Here is a 21,987-nt window from a genome sequence, read left to right on the forward strand (position 1 = left end):
CTACTGTATCATCACTCCAGTCCTAGTTCTCTCTCTTCTATTTCATTATTTGCATATAGAAAAGTCATGGACGGGGCCGGCAAGGTGGTGCTAGAGGTAAGGTGTCTGCCTTGCAAGCACTAGCCAAGGAAAGATCGTGACCACGGTTCGATCCCCCAGCATCCCATATAGTCCCCCCAAGCCAGGGGCAATTTCTGAGTGCTTAGCCAGGAGTAACCCCTGAGCATCAAAAGGGGGTGGCCCAGGGCCCGGAGAGATAGCACAGTGGCGTTTGCCTTGCAAGCAGCCGATCCAGGACCAAAGGTGGTTGGTTCGAATCCCGGTGTCCCATATGGTCCCCCGTGCCTGCCAGGAGCTATTTCTGAGCAGACAGCCAGGAGTCACCCCTGAGCAACGCCGGGTATGGCCCAAAAAAAAAAAAAAAAAAAAAGGGTGGCCCAAAAAAAAAGAAAGAAAAAAAAGTCATGGACTTTTTGCATGTTAATTTCATAGCCTGTCATTTTACTATACAAGTATATTATTTAAAACCAAGTGTTAAAGAATAGATGAATGAATAAAGAAACTATGCTATATCAACAAAATGGAACACTATGCATCTGTTAGAAAAAATAGTCATAAAATGTGCTTATACATGGATGGAGAGTATTAAGCTAAGCAAAATAAGTCAGAGTAAAAGAGATAAACATAGAATGACCATACTCATTTGTGGGATATAAAAAAAAAACAGTAGGGTATAAATATCCAGAGATGAGGACTAAGAGGAGAGTCCATGGAAGGATGCTTGCCACAAATAGTTGGGGTGTGCAGTTAGGGCAGAGAAGGAACCACTAAGACTATGATAGTTGGAAATGATCACTCTGGAAAAAATGTGTGCTGAAAGAAGATAAAGTGATATGCAAGATACCTCTTCAGCAAACCAATGTCTAAAATAAAAGAGAGAGAGAGAGAAGAAAATGTCTGTCATAGAGGCAAGTATTAGAGAGGGCAGAGGAGGAAGAAAGGAAACTGGGGACATAGGTGGTGGGAAATGTGCACTGGTGAAGGATGTTGTACATTCTTCCAGAAACATTCTTATTATTTTATTGTAACCTGATTTTTAAAAAGTCACTATGAATACTTTCTCATGTTATTTATCACTAAAACATGACTTTATTGCCTCTTCTAAAAGTAGAGGATTGAACTATAATTTATTTAATCAATGTTCCATTGTTGGACATTTCTTATTATTTTTATCAAATCTTTATTTAAGCATCATGATTAAAACATGTTCATAGTTGGGTTTCAGTTATAAAAAAAAGAACACGCACCCTTCACCAGTGCAATCTTCTCACTACCAATGCCCCCAACTACCTCTTCCCCCACCCCTTGCCTGTATTCAAGACAGGCATTCTATTGCTCTCACTCACTACCATTGTCATGATAGTTGTTAGTGTAGTTATTTCTCTATCAGCACTCCCCACTCTTTATATTGAGCTTCATATCATCAGCCAATCCTTCCAGCCCTCATTTTTATTGTCTCTGGGTATTATTACAATACTGTCTTTTCTTTTTCTTAAATCCCACAGATGAATGAGACTATTCTGTGCCTATCTCTCTTCCTCTGACTTATTTCACTCAGCATAATAGTTTAAAGACATAAATATCTATGTATAGGAAAATTTCATGACTTCATTTTTTCCTGATGTCTGCATGTGATCCAGCGCCCATGTGATCCAGCTAGACCACTCCTAGGGATATACCCTAGGAACACAAAAACACAATACAAAAATGCCTTCTGCACACCTATATTTATTGCAGTACTATTTACAATAGCCAGAATTTGAAACAACCCAGATGCCCGGCAATAAATGAGTAACTAAAGAAACTGGTACATATACACAATGGAATGCTATACAGGCATCAGAAAAAATGAAATCATAAAATTTTCCCATACATGAATGGACATGGGAACTATTATGCTGAGTGAAATAAGTCAGAGGAAGATAGACGCAGAATAGTCTCACTTATCTATGAAATTTAATAAAAAATAAAAGACATTATTGTAATAATACATAGAGACAATAGAAATGAGGATTAGAAGGACCGGCCCATGATATGAAGCTTACCTCAAAGAGTGGGGAGAGCAGTTAGAGAAATAACTACACTAATATCTATTAAGACAATGATAATGAGTGAGAGAAGGTAGAATACCTGTCTTGAAGACAGGCAGTGGGTAGGGAAGGAGGAAGAAGGGGGCATTGGTGGTGAGAATGTTGCACTGGTGAAAGGGGGTGTTATTTTTATGACTGATACCCAACTACAAACATTTTTGTAATCATGGTGCTTAAATAAAGATATTATTTAAAAAATAAAAGTGAAATCAGAATATTCCTTATTAAAAAAAAATAAACAAGAGAACAAGCGGTCATCTTGTTCAGCCTCATGTGGCACTTAAGTGGCTTATACTTTTCTCCATGTTGGCATGAGCAAACACAAAATTGGTGTAGATTTGAGACTTACATTTGGACTTACTCTAGGTGTCAACAATTCACAAATACCAATGAATAATGAGGATAAATTGTTTAATTATTTATCTCATCTTTGCATCAAGCCCCTTAGTTAGGTATCAATATCCCCTTTCATGAGGAAAGGAAGAATGAGGAAACTGGGCCACCAAGAGACTAAGCATCTTGTTCATTTTTTTATTCCAACTAATTGACCTGGTTTTGTTTCTTTTTAAAATTAAGCAAACTGTACACTTGATGTTTGGAGTTATTTTTTAAATCATTTGTTTAGGTGACAGATTCAGAAAAAAGAAGTGCTAGTTTTTGAATGGGAAGAGATATTCTTGGGTCTCTGATTTCTCAGGTCTTTGAACCATGCCAGATGGAAGTTTAGCAAGTACAAGACAAAGCATACTCTCATTGACCCAGATCCTTGCCTGCTTGCCTGCCTGCCTGCCTTGCCTTTCTGGCTATTAGAACACCAACCTTTCATGTGGCTCTGCCTTGAGGACTAGGCTCTGCCACAGAGCCAAAGGGTGCATCTCAGTAAATGTAAGTCCATATAAAATGATACAAATGATATAGAACAGAGTATATGTTGCAACTATAGCCAATAAGAAGTGATATAGCCATATATAAGAAGATACTATAGCCAAGTAGAAGTAATGAAGTAGACTGTAGGGCCCAGGAAAATAGGTCTCCTTCATTAAAAAGAGAATTTGATGGAGATGCCACTATTTGAGCATGTGATACAGCAGTCATCCATGACCATCTTGCATTGCAGCAAGATGCCACTTGAAGGCTGCTGTGAAGGCACAGAAGCAAACATTCCCAAACCTGGCTACCTTCAGCCCCTTGACATCGGAGATAATAAACCCTTCCTTGTGTAAACTGCTTTTAATTCACTTTTGATTAGTAGAAACTCAAAGCATCCTTACAGTAGGTTAGGCAACTATTCTATTGGAGAGCACATTGAGCACAAAAAATTTTATAGACAGAAACACATAGAGATTGAGCCCTATTTAAGAAAGACAATGTGTTGGTTGCTAAGAGATACTGAGCGGATATAAGTGGTCAGGAAAAACTTCCCCGAGTAAGAGGCAAGTATGTCTCAAGTCAGTTAAGAAAACCAAACACAGACCGTTGAAGAATTCTTATGCAAATAAATAGTAAATTCCTTTCCATTCTGCCAGCATTAATTCTGAAATACATGTGACAGGAGTCTGAGGGAAAAATTGACATACTCGCTGTGCTCTCCAATCTAGCAGATTGTTTTTAATTCAAAGAATATTGTGGAAAGAAATTTAAACCAGCAGGTGATTTTAATTCAAGGATTATTTTTGAAAGAAGTCTAGGGAAAATGTGAATGAGAGACATTTCTTTAACAGACTACAGAAAGACTCACATCTCTCCTGCTTCAAATTCTTCAGTGGTTTCCAGTTGTCCTTTATCATCATACAACAAATATGTATTAAGCTTTTATTTCTTCCATCCCTTTGCCGGTATTCCTTTCCTAACACCAATTTCACAACACCAACTTCCCTAGTTTTCCCACACCTGACTGTGCTCAGTGATCACTCCCAGCAGTACTTAAGGAACTTTATGCAGTGCTAGGGATAGACCAGGTGAAGCCATGTGTAAGACCTTACCCCTCCACTATTGCTCCTGAGCACCACCAGGTATGTCCCAAACCTCACACACACACACACACACACAAAGAAAAGAAAGAAAAATCTCCAATATTAAATTGCTCTAGTGAAACATAAAATTATATATAATAATATATAATTTGCACTATGGTTTAAAGAAAAGAGCCTGAAGAAATGGTTCAGTGAATTGGGCAGATGCTTCACATTCAGGAAACTCTGGTTCCATCCCAAGCATTGCATGTTCCCCTGAGCACCACCAGGAATGTCCCCTGAGCACTATGCCAGGAGTAGGGAAGGAAGGAAGGAAGGAAGGAAGGAAGAAGGAAGGAAGGAAGGAAGGAAGGAAGGAAGGAAGGAAGGAAGGAAGGAAGGAAGGAAGGAAGGAAGGAAGGAAGGAAGGAAGGAAGGATAGGAAGAAGGAAGGAAGGAAGGAAGGAAGGAAGGAAGGAAGGAAGGAAGGAAGGAAGGAAGGAAGGAAGGAAGGAAGGAAGGAAGGGAGGGAGGGAGGGAGGGAGGGAGGGAGGGAGAAAGAGGGAAAGGAGGGGAGGAAGGGAGGGAGGAAGAAAGGAAGGAAAGAAGGGAGGGAGGAAGGAGGGGAGAAAGGGAGGGAGGAAGGAGGGAAGGAAGGGAGGAAGGAAGGAAGGAAGGAAGGAAGGAAGGAAGGAAGGAAGGAAGGAAGGAAGGGAGGGAGGGAGGGAGGGAGGGAGGGAGGGAGGAAGGAAGGAAGGGAGAAGAGAAGGAGGGGAGGAAGGGAGGGAGGAAGAAAGGAAGGAAAGAAGGGAGGGAGGAAGGAGGGGAGAAAGGGAGGGAGGTAGGAAGGAAGGAAGGAAGGAAGGGAGAAAAGAAGGGAGAAATGAAGGAAGGAAGGAAGGAAAGAAGGGAGGAAGGGAGGAAGGAACAGAAAGAGGAAGGGAGGGAGGGAAAGAAAAAAAGGGAGGGGAGAAGAAAAAAGGGAGGGGAGGGGGAAAGAAAGGAGGGAGGGAAGGGAGTGAGGGAAGGGGAGGGAGGGAGAGAAGAAAGGAGGAAGGAAATGTAGGGAAGGAAGGGAGGGAGGGGAAGAAAGGGAAGAGAGGGAGTGAAGAAAGGAGGGAAGGAAAGAAGAGAGGGAGGGAAGGAAGGGAGGAGAGAGAAGGAAGGGAGGGAGGGAAAGAAGGGAGGGAGGGAGGGAAAGAATGGAGGGAGGGAAGGAATGGAGGGAGGGAAAGAAGGGAGGAAGGAAGGGAGGGAGGGAAAGAAGGGAGGGAGGGAGGGAAAGAATGGAGGGAGGGAAGGAATGGAGGGAGGGAAAGAAGGGAGGGAGGGAGGGAAAGAATGGAGGGAGGGAAGGAATGGAGGGAGGGAAAGAAGGGAGGAAGGGAGGGAGGGAGGGAAAGAAGGGAGGAAGGAAGGGAGGGAGGGAAAGAAGGGAGGGAGGAAGGGAGGGAGGGAGGGAAGAAAGGAAGGGAGGGAAGGAAGAGAGGGAGGGAAAGAAGAAAGGGAGGGAGGGAGGAAGGGAAAGAGAGGGAGAAGGGAGGGAGGAAGGAAAAGAAAATGCAAAGATGTACAATAAGCTATTCAAATAGATTCTTATTTCTGGAGAGTGTTTCTTTTTTTCTGTTTTTTTTCTAGTGTTTTTTTTCCTGTTTTTTAGTTTTTGGGTCACACCCAGTGACGCTCAGGTGTTACTTCTGGCTATGCACTCAGAAATAGCTCCTGTCACCAATGTCCCAAATCTACCTCCTCCCACCCCACCCCTGCCTGTACTCTAGACAGGCTTCCTACTTCCCTCATTCATTGGTGATGGGAGTGTTGCACTGGTGAAGGGGGGTGTTCTTTACATGACTGAAACCCAACTACAATCATATTTGTAATCAAAGTGTTTAAATAAATATATTTTTAAAAGAGGCCGGCGAGGTGGCACTAGAGGTTAGGTCTCTCTGCCTTGCAAGCACTAGCCAAGGAAGGACCCACCGCGGTTCAATCCCCCAGCGTCCCATAAGGTCCCCCCAAGCCAGGGGCAATTTCTGAGCACTTAGCCAGGAATAACCCCTGAGCATCAAACAGGTGTGACCGAAAAACCAAAAAAAAAAAGATATTTAAAAAAAAAAAAAAAGAAATCGTGCTCGCTTCGGCAGCACATATACTAAAATTGGAACGATACAGAGAAGATTAGCATGGCCCCTGCACAAGGATGACACGCAAATTCGTGAAGCGTTCCATATTTTAAAAAAAAAGAAAAAGAAAAAGAAATCGCTTCTGGCTTAGGAGACCATATGGGATGTCAGGGGATTGAACTGTGGTCCATCCTAGGCTATCTCATGCAAGGCAAATGCCTTACCACTTGCGGCACTGCTCCAGGCCTTGGAGAGTTTTTCTTGAAGAAATATAAACTGTGGAGGCAGTGATATTTTAGTAAAGTTCTTCTGTTTATTTTGAGGCCAAACCTAGAAATGCTAGAGGTTTTATGCCTGGTTCTGTGCTCAGGGATCACTTCGGGTGGCCTCGGGGGTGGGGGTGGGGCACATATAGTATCAGAGATAGAACCCAAATTGGTCAACATGCAGGGCAAGTGCCTTACCCACTGTACAAGGTCTCTGGATCATAGTTTGAGATTTTTGTTTGTTTTCATTTGATTTAGTTTTAGTTTGCACCTACTAGAACATTTTCTGTAGGCTACACTTGGCAGATTTCAAGGTTTACTTGTGGTTCTGCACTGAAGAAATCACTCCTGGCAATGCTCAGCAAAACTGGGATGCTTAGGACTGAACCTGGGTTGACCACATGCAAGACAAGTGCCCTACCATCTAGCTGTCTATCCTATCCCTGCTAGAACATTGTAAAATAACTACATCTCGGGGCCGGGGCGGTGGCGCTAGAGGCAAGATGCCTGCCTTGCCTCGCTAGCCTTGAACGAACCACGGTTCGATCCCCCGGCGTCCCATATGGTCCCACAAGCCAGGAGCAACTTCTGAGCATAGCCAGGAGTAACCCCTGAGCATTACTGGGTGTGGCCCAAAAACCAAAAAAAAAAAAAAAAATATATATATATATATATATATATATATATATATATATACATCTCCTGTCTATTACTCCCACTATTTCCATCAGAGATTGCTGACCGTTGTCCTCAATTCTGCAATTCACACACAAAAGGAAACTTCCTATGTTTGCTCAGAGAATGAATGAATAATTATCCCCTGAAAATCTCATCACAAATTGCAAAAGTCAGGCTCTCAAACTGAATCTTTAGGTGAAAAGCATGAAAACAAAAGAAACTCTGTTTGGCATTACCACCAGCTGCTGCCATTGTGGGCACATATGTTTGTCTGCCATATAACCAGGAACAAGCTATCAAACTTCTCCTTCATGATAAAAAAAAATCTTCTTATTTCCATATTTCATTGATCCTAACACATAAAATACTGCTAGCAACTAAAATCTGCCACAAATGTGTAAATGCACAATAGATCCTCCAGAGATGCATGTATTTTCACAGAAATCAAATCAGAGTCTGTGAAACTGGAGCCAATGAGAAAAAAAAAAAGAGCCAGGAAGCCAATAAGGCCACGGTGGTCTTCAGTTTTCTGAGATATCAAGAAAATCGATGATGATTATACTCTGTCAGAGTACCTCAATGAAGTCCCTTTATAGACATCCTTCATTTCATATTCACATATATATTGAAAAAAAAAAGAAGATAAAAGGGGGCCAAAGAGATAGCACAGTGGTAGGGTATTTGCCTTAAAAGCAACCAATCCAGGGCCGGAGTAGCTTGGAGGTAAGGCATTTGCCTTTCATGCAGAAGGACTGTGGTTCAAATCCCGGCATCCCATATGGTCCCCTGTGCCTGCCAGGGGCGATTTCTGAGCAGAGAGCCAGGAGTAACCCCTGAGTGCTGCCGGGTATGACCCAAAAAACAAAAATAAAAAAATAAAAAAAAAGCAACCAATCCAGGACAGATGGTGGTTTGAAATTTGGCATCCTATATGGTCCCCCATGCCTGCCAGGAGCGATTTTTGAGTGCAGAGCCAGGAGTAACCCCTCAGCACTGCCGGGTGTGGCCCAAAAAGCCAAACAAATGAATGAAAAAAAACTTCCAAATCAGCTAGTATGCTCCATTTTCCAAATATAGGAACACCTCAGCATGCAGAGCTAAAGAACTGGGATCTCACATGAGGTCATTCTAACGACTGAGAGCAATTAACCTCCCTAAACATTTCCGGTATTGCTCCTGCCTCCCCTACAAGGAATGGGACATCCTAAAAAAAAAAAAAAAATAGCAAATGATCTATACATGTAGATATCTTTATGAAATGACAAGCACATGTCTCCAACTATTACTTGCCACCTATTGGAACTGGTAACCCTGGGTCTCTCTAGGCCTGGAACACAATAACTCTATAGTCATAAAGGATAGAGCTATAAAGGAAAATGCTCTGACTTATTTAATTCTGCCCAGGAAGTTTTTACTGTAGAAACAATGACTTCACTAATAGAAGGGGTGTATTGACTTCTGTAATAAAAGTCTGTAATGCAGGAGAGTTTATCTAGATCTCAAGAAACTTACCGTCATCTACACCATATTGGGGGGGGGGGGGGAGACCAAGGAAGGGTTCACATTAGCAGTGGTTGGGGGCTAACCCCAGTGATGCTAGGAAATATGTATGGTTCTCGTGATTGAATTCATGGATCCTGCATGTGTTCCAGCCCTTTAAACGATCTCCCTTGGACCAGTTCAACATCTTTTTTATTTGGAATGGAAGGATTGCCAAACCCAGCAGTGCTCAAGATTACTCCTGAGATTCATTCAATAGATCAGGGGGTCTCAAACTCACAGCCCAGGGGCTGTTTGCAGCCCTCCGTACAACATTTTGTGGCCCGCGGCCAGCCTTCAAATCACATAAAAATCACATTAGTAAGAAAAAACTCGCATTAAACATTTGCATACCCCGAGCAGTTCCGTTCAGGGTATGCAAATGTTTAATGTGATTTTTTGCGATTTTTTTTCTTACTAATACGATTTTTTTATTGCGAATATTTGGTAAGCAAATAATCGCGAGTACTTTGTGCCTAGCACAGGTGTCATTTCTGCTGCTCCTGCCTACTGTCCCTTGCTTTATCGGAGGCCTAAGGAAGAGAAGGGAGAGAAGTTTATTACAGAATTAGATTTTGTCATACCTTCATCATGACTTCATCAAAGCCTGCAGTGAAGAGAAAGATTGATGATGAGCACAGACAATTTCAGGAAAAGTGGGAGACACAGTATTTCTTTGTTGAGCACAGGGGCATCCCCACATGTTTTATTTGCTCAGAGAAAGTTGCAGTGCACAAGGAATACAACTTGAAATGCCATTATTCAACTAAACATGCTGAGGAATGTGCAAAATATCAAGGAAATGAGAGAGCCAAGCAGGTTGCCAGTCTTAAAGCATGTCTAATGAGGCAACAAGATTTCTTCAAGAAAGCAACCAAAGAGAATGTTGCATCAGTCAAAGCTAGTTACATGGTTAGTGAGATGATTGCTAAGGCAGGGAAACCATTCACAGAAGGAGAGTTTGTTTAAAAAAAAAAATGCATGTTACAGGCTGCAAGTATTATCTGTCTGAAAAAGAAAGGTCAGTTTAGCAAAATCAGCCTTTCTACCAACACTGTGGCAGAGCGCATTTCTGACATGGCAAGTGACATTTATCATCAACTGTGACAAAGCCAAATGTTTTGATGCATACTCAGTTGCTCTTGATGAGGGCACAGATATAACAAGCACTGCGCAGCTCACAATTTATGTCCGTGGTGTTGATTGCAATTTTGAATTGACAGAGGAGCTGCTCACAATAATTCCAATGCTTGGCCAGACCACCGCTAATGAGATATTTTGGCATCTGTGTGATGCCATTGAGAATGCAGGTTTGCCATGGAAAAGGTTTGTTGGAATAATAACCAATGGAGCGCCATCGATGGCAGGGAGGAAAAATGGACTGGTGGCACTTGTTCAAAAAAAACTTGAAGAGGAGGGTGTAAAGAAGGCCATTGCTCTTCACTGCATTATCCATCAGCAGGCCCTTTGCAGTAAATGCCTGCCGTGTGACAATGTGATGTGTGTTGTTGTGAAATGCATCAACCAAATCAGATCCAGGGGCTTAAAGTACAGGAGATTCCGTGATTTTTTAGAAGAAATGGAGTCAGAATATGGAGATGTGCTCTATTTCACCAAGGTATGTTGGCTCAGCAGGGGAAATGTCCTGAAAAGATTTTTTGAGTTGAGAGAAGAGGTGAAAGCCTTCATGGAGAAGGATGGGAATGCTGTTTCTGAGTTGAGTGATCACAAATGTCTCATGGACTTAGCTTTTCTTGTTGACATCACACATAAGCTGAATGTACTAAACAAGATGTTACAAGGCCCAGGGCAGCTGATCAGTGCTGCCTATGGCAGCTGATCAGTGCTGCCTATGACAACGTGAGAGCATTTTCCACAAAACTTGTGTTATTGAAATCCCAGCTCTCTCAGATAAACCTTTGCCATTTCCCAGCATGCAAGGAACTTGTGGATGCAGGCATATCATTCAATAATGAGAAATATGTTGATGCTATTTTTAAGCTAGAGAAGAAATTTGATCACAGATTTGCAGACTTCAAAAAGCACAGAGCCACTTTCCAAATCTTTGTGGACCCCTTTTCCTTTGATGTGCAAGATGCCCCTCCTGTGCTTCAAATGGAGCTCATTGACCTGCAATGCAACTCTGATCTCAAAGCCAAGTTCAGGGAGAGAATTGTCCCCCAGCTTCCTGAGCTTTCCCAAATGTTCAAGCGCACCATGTGCCTTTTGGGGAGCACATATTTGTGTGAAAAGTTATTCTCCACATTGAACTTCAATAAGTCAAAGTACAGGTCTAGACTTAATGACGATCATCTTCAAGCCATACTGAGGGTCTCAACTGCTTCCTCTCTAAAGCCAAATGTGGTTCAGATTTGTGAGAAGAAGCGCTGTCAAGTCTCTGGCAGCAAGGAATAGGCAAAAGATACCATGTTCAGAAGAACTGTTCATGATCTTCACTCAATGGTCTATTCATGTTCAGAAGAAATAATTAAAACTGTTAATAATGACGTTTGAGGACTTTTTTTGTGAAATCCCTTATGCGGCCCTGCCTCACCCCGACTTTGCCTCCTGCGGCCCCCAGGTAAATTGAGTTTGAGGCCCCTGCTATAGATCATCCTCACTGTAGTCAGAGGATGAAATTGCAATAGTTGACTTAGGAGATAATCTCTTATATTCCTGGTACCCAAAAAAAAAAAGAGTCTTACTTCAAACTAGAGGGATTCCCCAACCAAAATTTAGGACTGTTGTAAAATGAGATGGAAAAGCAGCGAGAGAATATTCAGTGTATTTTGTAGCCTTTTTAGTCTTTCCTGTTTTTAATGCCTAATTTGGCAACTAGTTTGACACTTCCAGAACACTCTGATCCAGCCCCTAATTAGCTGGATAGCACCAGATTTTCTCATCCACATTTCTGCTCACTGAGCACATCAAGCCTCCATTTACTCATTTTATAATTCAAATTAGTGAGACTCTTTCAATAGCTTAACTCTCTCCACTGAACAAGCTTGTCTGTTATCTGAAAATATATGGTCACATGAACTTATTCAAAACACAACATTTTCTCATTATAATGAGACATGATTATTAATGGCAGAGTGCCCATCAGAAATGAAACTAATCCTTCATTTCGTTCAAAATAAATGTGCTTTAAAAAGTACAGAGATGGTAAAATTAATTTTAGAGTAATCAATTGCTGCATTTTAAATGAACATAATTATGTAATCATTAAGTTATTTAATGGGCTTCATTAGGCCTATTTCTGGTGTGGGTGTCATATTTTTTTATCCCAATTAGTTCAAGTGCTAAAATTAATTTCTTATTATCGGTAAGAGCAGTAATCTGCATCAGGAGCAACATAACTGGGAACAGCCCAACTCTACTTGCAGGCTAAGGTGGGCCTTCCTTCCCAAACAGGGGGATTCACTTTATCAGAACAAATACTCATCAATAGTCAAAGTAGTACTGGGTCTTAATTGATAGAACAGCAGATACAGTTCTTTCTTTGTATAGGCCCAATCCAAGTTCAATCCTGGGTGTCTCCTATGGCTGACCAAGCACCACCAAGAGTAATTCCTGAGTGAAGTTTCAGGAGTAACCCCTGAGCATTGGTGGCTGTGGTCCCAAAACAAAAACAAGCAAAAAAAAAAAGAATCTAAGTACTAGCTTGAGCAGTTCCATGAGAAAAGTCTGATCTGATTCCATCTGGACAGAGTACTCTGTCAGATGTCTCTGGGAATTCCAAAGAAAACCTTATAAGGAAGGTATCTTCCCAAGGAAATGAACATGGAGGCATATGCCAACACCATACTATCACCAAGAATGGTTTGAGACCACAAGCGCAGGAGATGCTTGGGCTTCTCATGACTTATGGGCAAATCCCAGTTTTGCTAATAATAGACTGTCTATTCCAAAGCAGTTTTATATAAGCCTGTGAGTCTCAGTTTATTCATCTGTCAATGGGATGAACTAATAATTGCTTAGAGCTACTTATGATAATTAGTGATAATGTATACAGATGTTTGGTCTAAAGTATTTTTTTTTGTTCAAGGGCTAGGGAGAGAGAGCTCAAATTGGTGTTCATATCTTGCATATTTAAGATCCAGAGTTATATTTTTGGCACCTTATGGGCATCCTGAACATTGCCAGTTGTCTTTCAGGTGGCTCCCAGAACCCTTGGACTAAATTGAGTTACCACCTCCTGGATCCTACCTAGCATTGAACAATCAAGCCTGTACTACAAATTTCCCCTAAGCCCCCAGAACTGCCAGAAAGGTCCCTTCCAAAACATAAGATATTCATTAATAAAGTGGTAGTTGTTATTATTATAAGCATATATCCATAGATTTAAGCTTCAGGGATGTTAAGGTTAAGGCACAGACCATTTCAATCTGAACACTAATGATAATATGATTAAAAAGGACCCTATTGAAATGTAGTGGTGGGAATGTTGCACCGATGAACAGGGGTGGGTGATCTTTTTTATAACTGAAACCCAACTACAAATATTTTTCTAATCATGGTGCTTAAATAAAGATATTAATAAAAAATTGAAATGTAGGGCCCGGAGAGATAGCACAGCGGCGTTTGCCTTGCAAGCAGCCGATCCAGGACCAAAGGTGGTTGGTTCGAATCCCGGTGTCCCATATGGTCCCCCATGCCTGCCAGGAGTGATTTCTGAGCAGACAGCCAGGAGTAACCCCTGAGTACCGCCGGGTGTGGCCCAAAAAAAAAATTGAAATGTAGGTTAGAAAGAAAGAAATACCCAAATATTATTCCTTTAAAAATAAACATTATAGGAACAAATGCAGTCACCATGTGTGCATTTGGCTAGTTCCATAGACTCACTCTATTCTTTTTTTTTTTTTTTTTTTTTTAATGAGAAGGATTTTATTTTATTTTATTTATTTTTTGGTTTTTGGGTCACACCCGGCATTGCTCAGGGGTTACTCCTGGCTGTCTGCTCAGAAATAGCTCCTGGCAGGCACGGGGGACCATATGGGACACCGGGATTCGAACCAACCACCTTTGGTCCTGGATCAGCCGTTTGCAAGGCAAATGCCGCTGTGCTATCTCTCCGGGCCCAGACTCACTCTATTCTTGAAAGAGGTATAAACCAAGCTATGAAAAATCATGGGTATACCAGCTGAGTATCTAAAAAAGGCAATTTTGGGAGGAGAGGGGGAACCAAGTTCTCGCCCTTCTAAAGCCATGCCTGCTGCACCATCACCCACAACTGTAGCACTGATAATGACCCAAATTATTAATAATGACCCACTCATCTATAGCCCTCTGCAAAGACACCAATCTGACCAAAATTCCAGTTACTGCAGTAATTGGGATGATATCACCAAGACATTTTTGGAGTGAGTGTAGAAACTTCCTCACCACCTCCCTGGGTCCACCTTCTCTCACTCTTTTAAGGGCTGGTAGCTGAAACACACCCCCACAAAAGCCACAGTATCAGTAATAGAGCTTGGAATTCCTGGACTACACAGCCATAAGACAACTCCAATATTTTTAATACTGTCATCCCTACAGGAACACACCAATTTAGACACCAATGTGTATCTGAAGCCACCTAATGTTTAGAAACAAAAGAAATGACAAAATGATCAACTAGCGACAAGAGCTCACTAAATATTCTGACAATGTCTTAACAACCTCATTGTAAGATACAATAATTTTCACAAATTTTCTGGTAGCTGAACTTTTATTCCTTGTTCGTTTTTTTATTTCTTTCTTTACTTTTTCCTTTTTTAATAATTTCACTCCCACTAATCTAGAAATAAATTTATTATGATCAACTATTATAATTACTTTAAATAAAGTAATTTATATTTTTTTAAAAAGGGAAACATTATAGAGGCCAGAGAAATAGATAGAGCTGTCTCTAATGCATCTAAGGGAGGTTGCTTGCTTTGAATACAGTGGACCCGGGTTAAATCTCAGGTATCCCATATAGGTTTCCTGAGTGCAGAACCAGATGTGAGCTGTGAGCAGGTCCGGGCATGACCAATGAAAAGAAAAAAAAAGAAGAGAAAAGAAAAGAAAAGAAAAGAAAAGAAAAGAAGAGAAAAGAAAAGAAATTAAATTAAAGAAATAATGGAGGAGTTTTTAATACAACACACATGTGAAACCTTAGACATAGTATTTGAGGCAAGATACTTAACCTTTTAAAATCTTATTTTCCTCACTTAAAATTGAAAGTTAACTTGAATAGAAGCAAGTTGTTTGAGAGTTAAGTTGTATACTGTATAGAAAACTATATACACAAGGAGGAACACGAAAATTGTCAAGCTTATTATTCCAATCTGTCTGGCCTTTCATACCAGCCAAGTGAGACAACTTTTCCCTGCATCTTCTCAGGAGGAGGTGACAGAGAAAGGGCAGGACTGTGCCATTTGGAAAGTCACCGTCTCTGTTCATACACCAGACTGGCCCTTAGGTCACAGTTAGAAATGCAGATGAGGAGCTCAGTGTCACCCACAGCCTGGCCTTTCAGTAACTTGACATAGCCCCGCCAGGGACCAAGAGCCTCTTGTTCCAGAACAGGCTCTCTTTGTTTGTCTTGCCACATAACATCTATTATGGATGTCTACATTGAAGGGAATCCATCAAAGTTTAAATTACACACAGAAGCCTGAAGAAGCAATAATCCAACCCCCCTCTCTCTCCTTTCCTTCCCCCTCCCCCTTACTTTCTCTCCCTGTCTCTTTCTCTCTCTGTTTTTAATTTATTTTTCTTTCTTTAAGTTTAAAGAACCAGAACTGCACTCTGGACTCAGTTTTCTCTAAGTTAAGCCAGATGCAGCTCTTGGATAGCTGAATGGCCATCATGTTTGGGAGAAGAGAGATGGCTAACAGACATTGCCCATCAGAAGCTAAGCCTGCTCTGATTCCCTGTGATCTCTGATTTTAGAGGAAAATCCTGGCACTGTCCTGCTGAGCTGGGTCACCAGCATTAACTAAGTGCTCATTAACAAAGCAGATATGCAGCAGTTCACATTGCTAGTTCTGGGGGTTGATTAAGTCCCAGCTTTCTAATGTTTCATATGCTTGGGCCCTTTCCCTGTGTAAAAGGTTTCACTCAGAGGAGACTAGGGCAATATTCTACATTCACTGATTAGACATATCACCAAAAATCTTCCTAAACCACTGACCATGCATAAGCCTGATTAAGAATGGAATTTAAAATGTTTGTGGCTGGAGCAGAAATGTAGCTCAGTGATAGAACATTTGTCTACCTGGTCTGAGGCCCTGAGTTTGATTTCCAGGTCTATAAATACACACACACACACACACACACACACACACACACACACACACTTTAGCACTGGACATAATGGGATTTATACATATATAGACATATGAAGCTACATTCTTGAAATCTTATAGTACAGGGGTGGTGAACAAGCGTCTCTCAAGCCAAATGAATGCGGCTCTTTGCCTCTTATCATTCTTTTGTATATTGTGGCTCTTTGCCAAGTTTGGATTTTGTTCTGCTGCTTCTGAGGAGGGACCTCTTGAGGAGAGATCTCCGAGCGTGTAGTCCTGCCCCCAGGCTGTGTCATACCATCTCCCATCCCTCGGGAACAACTGCACTGGCCAGCAAGCGGGGGGACCCGAGTGTCACATGTTGGGTCACATCTGGCCGTTAGTTCTTAGTGTGGAGGACGCAGCATCACCATCACTGCAGGATTTTTACCTTCACTCAAAATGGCAAAATGCAATATGTGTTTCATAGATTATTGTTAAAATTAGATGCTTTTGTGGGAGTGTTTGTCTGTTTTGACAGGTCACTGCATGGTGTGGCTCTCTGACTCTCATAGTTTAAAATTTTCTCCAACCCTGTTACAGTATATTCTAAGCCAATGGCAAATGAATAATTTTTTTTAAAGAATAGAAGCCCAAATCAAAAGTATAGTAGGTAGGCACCTTACCTTGCAAGCAAACTCAGTTAAAACCTTGGCTCTCCATATTATCTCCCAAGTTTCACCACAAGTGACCCCTGAGCACAAAGCTAGGAGTAAGTCCTGAGAAACACTGAGCATACCCTTCAGAAAAAAATTAAACCAGCTCAGTTATCATTTTTAAGGTGCAGACTACAAGCCTTGCTAAGTTCATACAAGAAATAAGATCTTTAAGCCACACATTCTAACACAAACTGCATATATGAAATCTATGTCAGAAAGCCATAAAATTAACAGTTCTTTTTATTTGTCAATGAAAATTCATTTTTAGGGGTTGTCAAGATAATAAAGTGCTTGCCTTGCATGTGCCCAACCCAAGTTCGATCTCCAAGACCCTAAACGTCCAAGCACTGCTGTGATCCCTGAGTGCAGATTCAGGAGTAAGCTCTGAGCACTGCCAGATATAATCTATTAAACAAAAATAAATAAATAAGATAAAAATTTATTTTATCACTGTGCTAATCAGCAAATATGTTATTGGTGATCTAAAAAGAGAACTTGCAGAGATCACTCAGAAGCCTGAATCATTGTGATAGAATGATAGCTAGCTAACTTAGACTGTGCACACCATCATAGCAACTGACCTCCAGGCTCATCCTACTATCCCAGTATTATGCTAAATTATGTACAAAGTAGTCTTACAGACATTGTAACATGCTGTAGAGACGACTACCTACTATTGTAAGTTAGCAGCTTACAGGTAGAGAGCTAAAAATCTCATTATTAACTTTGTTCTAGGAAACTGAGAACATCAAGCTGAAAAGGCAGAGAAGAAAAGTTCCTGTCTCCTCCAAAGAGCTCTAAGATCTAATGCAAATATGGTAGGGACACAAACTTCTTTCTACTAATCAGACATGATATTCTCTGCCCTACTGTAGAATTCCATGAAATGTACCAAGCTTAAGGATCAACTTCTTAGGTCCATTCCCAATGGACTTACGTCTCCAAGTTAACAAAAGAAACCATTTGGGTTAGAGAGGGATGGTGCAGAGAGATAATGCAAGGGTTAAGGCTTTTGCCTTACATACAAACAACCCCAGTTTGAACCCTTGCACCAGCTGGTCCCCTGAACACCACTCAGGTAACCTTCAATACAAGTACAAAGCTGAGAGTAGCCTCTGGGCACTGCTTTCTTTGCCCAACGGCCCCCTCTTCTTAATTTTGTTTTATTTTGTTTTGGTTTTGGTTTTGGGGTCACATCCAGCAGCACTCAGGGGTTACTCCTGGCTCTATGCTCAGAAATCACTCCTGGCAGGCTCAAGAGATGATATGGGATGCCAGGATTCAAACCACCGTCCTTCTGTATGCAAGGCCATACCTCCATGCCATCTCTCCAGCCCTCTCTCTTCCTAATTTTAAGTAAGTTAAATTAACTATTTATTAAAGACGAAGAAAAATCAGTGAGGCCCGGAGAGATAGCACAGCGGTGTTTGCCTTGCAAGCAGCCAATCCAGGACCAAAGGTGGTTGGTTCGAATCCCGGTGTCCCATATGGTCCCCCATGCCTGCCAGGAGCTATTTCTGAGCAGACAGCCAGGAGTAACCCCTGAACCAGGTGTGGCCCAAAAACCAAAAAAAATCAGTGGTCAGGAATCTAAGCATCAGTATCTTCAGGACAAGCGTTAGCCATTAGGGTACTTCTACTGGTTCTGTGGATGTTCTCAGTGACCTGAAGCCACTGTTCAGAAGTTAGAAAACATGGGTAGTGGATCATACTCAATCTAAACACTCTACACTTTCTTATGCATCAGTACTTTGGATTATTTTAATTCTGTTCATACTTCTGCATCCTTTATTTTTTTAAGGAAAATTGTCTTTATTAAAAATGCTGAATAGTGGAGCCAAAGAGATAGCACAGCAGTAGGGCATTTGCCTTGCAAGCAGCTGATCCAGGACAGAGGGTGGTTTAAAATTTGGCATCCCCTATGGTCCCCCATGCCTGCCAGGAGCAATTTCTGAGCACAGAGCCAGGAGTAACCCCTGAGCATCACCGGGTGTGACCCAAAAATAAACAAAAAATGCTGAATAGTGGGGCCAGAGCAATAGGGTGTTTGCCTTGCACACAGCTGACCCAGGACAGACCCCAATTTAAGCCCCAGTATCCCATATGGTCTCCCAAGCCAGGAGCGATATATATATATATGCTGAATAGTCCATTAACTAGGAAGCTTTGTAAATTGTCACATCTTAAAGTTTGAGAGGCTAATAAATTACAAATGACACTAAATCTCTGATCAAGATTTTGATCAAGATTTTACCCATCCATTAGAAAAATTTTAATAAATATTTGGTGTGATTCAGATTTCAATGGAGCTGATAGATGTGTCAAAAATCACATCAACATACAATGTCATACAATTGACATACAATGAAGCCACTTTCTGATAGCTCCACTATTGTTAAAAAGAAGCTAAATTGAAAATGCATTTATTCTACATATGAGATGATCTACTGATCATCACAGACAGCCTCACTGACCATATATGTGTTATAAAACATGTACAATATGAGAGGAAGAAGCAGCTCTTGCCTTGCATCCTACCTGTCCCACTTACATATGGTTCTGCAAGGACTGCCAGGAAAGGCTCATGAGTACAGTGCCAGGAGTAGCCCCTGAGCACCACTGATTGGCTGAGAAAGGAACATATTAGTCTATGTTGGAGGGAAAATGGTCTAAAAAAAACCTATTTTACATAAAGTAGTGAACAATTGATATAAAATGGAGAATATTAGACAAAAGGTGAAAACTATAAAGTGTGGGTTATTTTTTGTTCATTTTCGGAGCAAAGCCAAAGGTGCTCATGGCTTTCTCCTGGCTCTGCACTCAAGATCTTGATAGAAACTCAAGGAGCCATACAGGATGCCAGGGATCAACCCCAGGTTGGTTATGTACAAGGCAAGCACCCTACCCTATGTACTATCTCTCCAGTGCAAGTATTGGTTGGTTTTTCTCATAATGTTGATTTTAATTTTTTTAATTTAATTTAATTTTTTATGATTTTCTTTTTGGTTTTTCGGGCCACACCCATTTGATGCTCAGGGGTTACTCCTGGCTAAGTGCTCAGAAATTACCCCTGGCTTGGGGGGACCATATGGGACACCAGGGGATCGAATCGTGGTCCGTCCTTGGCTAGCGCTTGCAAGGCAGACACCTTACTTCTAGTGCCACCTCACCAGCCCCTAATTTAATTTTTTTAATCTGGAGGCCAGAAAGATTGTACTGTATGTAAGCCACTTGCTTTACAAGTTGTTGACCTGAGTTTAATCTCCCACACCCCATATGTTTTTCCCTCCAGACCCACCAGGAGTTAGCTAACCAGGAGTTAGCCCTGAACAACGAGCTAGAAGTAAACTCTGAGCAAAGCCATGTGTGTCACCCCTCAAAAAAAATCTAAGGGGTCCGGAGAGATAGCACAGCGGTGTTTGCCTTGCAAGCAGCCGATCCAGGACCAAAGGTGGTTGGTTCGAATCCCGGTGTCCCATATGGTCCCCCGTGCCTGCCAGGAGCTATTTCTGAGCAGACAGCCAGGAGTAACCCCTGAGCACCGCCGGGTGTGACCCAAAAACCAAAAAAAAAAAAAAAATCTAAGATAAAGATTCTACTAAACACAAATACTTTCACACTGGAGGAAAGTAAAAACTTCTTCAGTCAGATTCCACTGACAAGGTTAAAAGATACTTTGGAAATATATAAACTTGGGGGAGGAGGAAAAAAGAGTTTATATCCTTTAATTGAATAAATTCACATCTTTGGATTACTGTCAATGCTTCCACATTGTGATAGGCCCAAGGATAACTCAGTGACAGAGCATTCACCTTGTTGATGACTTTGATCCCCAGCATCACTCCACCAACTCCAAGAGGCACTGTCCTTTGGAGCAAACCACAGAGAGGGAATACTACAACCAAATATGCTGACCACTGACTGGCCTATTCTGAAACCTCACAGCAAAAAGGAAAGGAAAAGACTTCTTTCATTTTAAGAACCTTATAAAGACATATTTAAAGACAGAAGCAAAGATTTGTTATGAATACCATCCTCCCAATTTTATTAGTAAGTATAACAAGTTAGAAACATGAGAAGCTAGTGACAAAATTATAAAACCCTTCTATTTTATAAAATCATTCAGTTGATTCTAATTATGCTTTGTGCAAAAACTTAAAACATAAGAAAGGTACTGTGAAATAATACTATATCTAAACATTAAACTATAAATATTTCATAATTATTTATTTTTAATATTTGTGAATATACTACATTCATCATTATTTAATATTAAAAGAAAATACCCCAAACTTTTAATGATCTTTTTGGAAATTTTTGCAATTTTGTCTCTTTTTCTTCTTTATGTTTCTCTGTATTTTTCAGGCTTTCTCTATGAACATGCATTTTACTGTGTGTGTGTATTATATCATGCTTAAATGTTCATCCCTTTTGATGAAATAATTCTATGTCTAAGAACATATCATAAAAAAGAGATACAGACAAAGCTCTATGCTTCCCATGGTCATATCCTGCATTACTATGAACAAAGGTTATTGTGCTGAGGATATATTGTATAGATATTTTTATTAACAGGGGATTCTGGTTAAACAGAAAACCAGATGATAGAAGGTAAGTGATTCCTTCATAAGACTGTTGAATTTGCTGAAAAGTACAAAAATTACTCACCTTAGAACTGACTGATGCCCTGGAGAGCAGCAACTCTCATGGTTTCAAGTATTTTTTAATCAGAGAATCTTCCTTTTAAATCAACTCCCAGAAGAATATATAACATATAAACCCAACATCAGAAATGCTGCCCAGGGAAAAGTAAAGGACTCAGATCTAGGATTCCACCTATTTTTTTCTGTTAGTTTCTGGACCATACCTGACACTCAGGATCAGTGCTTGGGGATCATTCCTAAAGGTGCTGAGGAAACTACATCAAGCGTAGGCCTCCTGATGCAAAGCATCATTCCAGCACATTGAGCATCTCTCCAACCCAAATTCCACTCATCTGATCTCTCTAAGGAAGCTTGGGACTCTATGGAAACCAGGTGAAGACAATTTAAGAGCCAGATAGTTTACAGTTAACAAATTTGTACTTGTTTCATTTTTTTTCCCCAGGGAACTAAGCAGATGTCTTAGTCCATTTGGTCTGCTATTAACAGAAGTTCATAGCCCTGGTGACTTAAAATTTTCTGTTGGTTGGAGCTGAAGTGATAGTACAGTGAGTAGGGTGTTTGCCTTGCATGCAGCCAACCCATGTGGTCCTTCAAGCACAGCTAGGAGTGATTCTTGAGGACAAAGACAGAAATTACACCTGAG

At 41.0% G+C, this 21,987-nt stretch overlaps 1 non-coding gene across 1 annotated transcript; it reads left to right on the forward strand.

The window, feature by feature from the left end:
- Positions 1–6,230: 6,230 nt before the first annotated feature.
- On the forward strand, positions 6,231–6,337 carry LOC126028970 (U6 spliceosomal RNA). Its single transcript, XR_007502636.1, has one exon. It is a non-coding gene; the product is annotated as a U6 spliceosomal RNA (small nuclear RNA).
- Positions 6,338–21,987: the final 15,650 nt, after the last annotated feature.

Source organism: Suncus etruscus, chromosome 14 (genome assembly GCF_024139225.1).
Source record: "Suncus etruscus isolate mSunEtr1 chromosome 14, mSunEtr1.pri.cur, whole genome shotgun sequence".
Taxonomy (NCBI): domain Eukaryota; kingdom Metazoa; phylum Chordata; class Mammalia; order Eulipotyphla; family Soricidae; genus Suncus; species Suncus etruscus.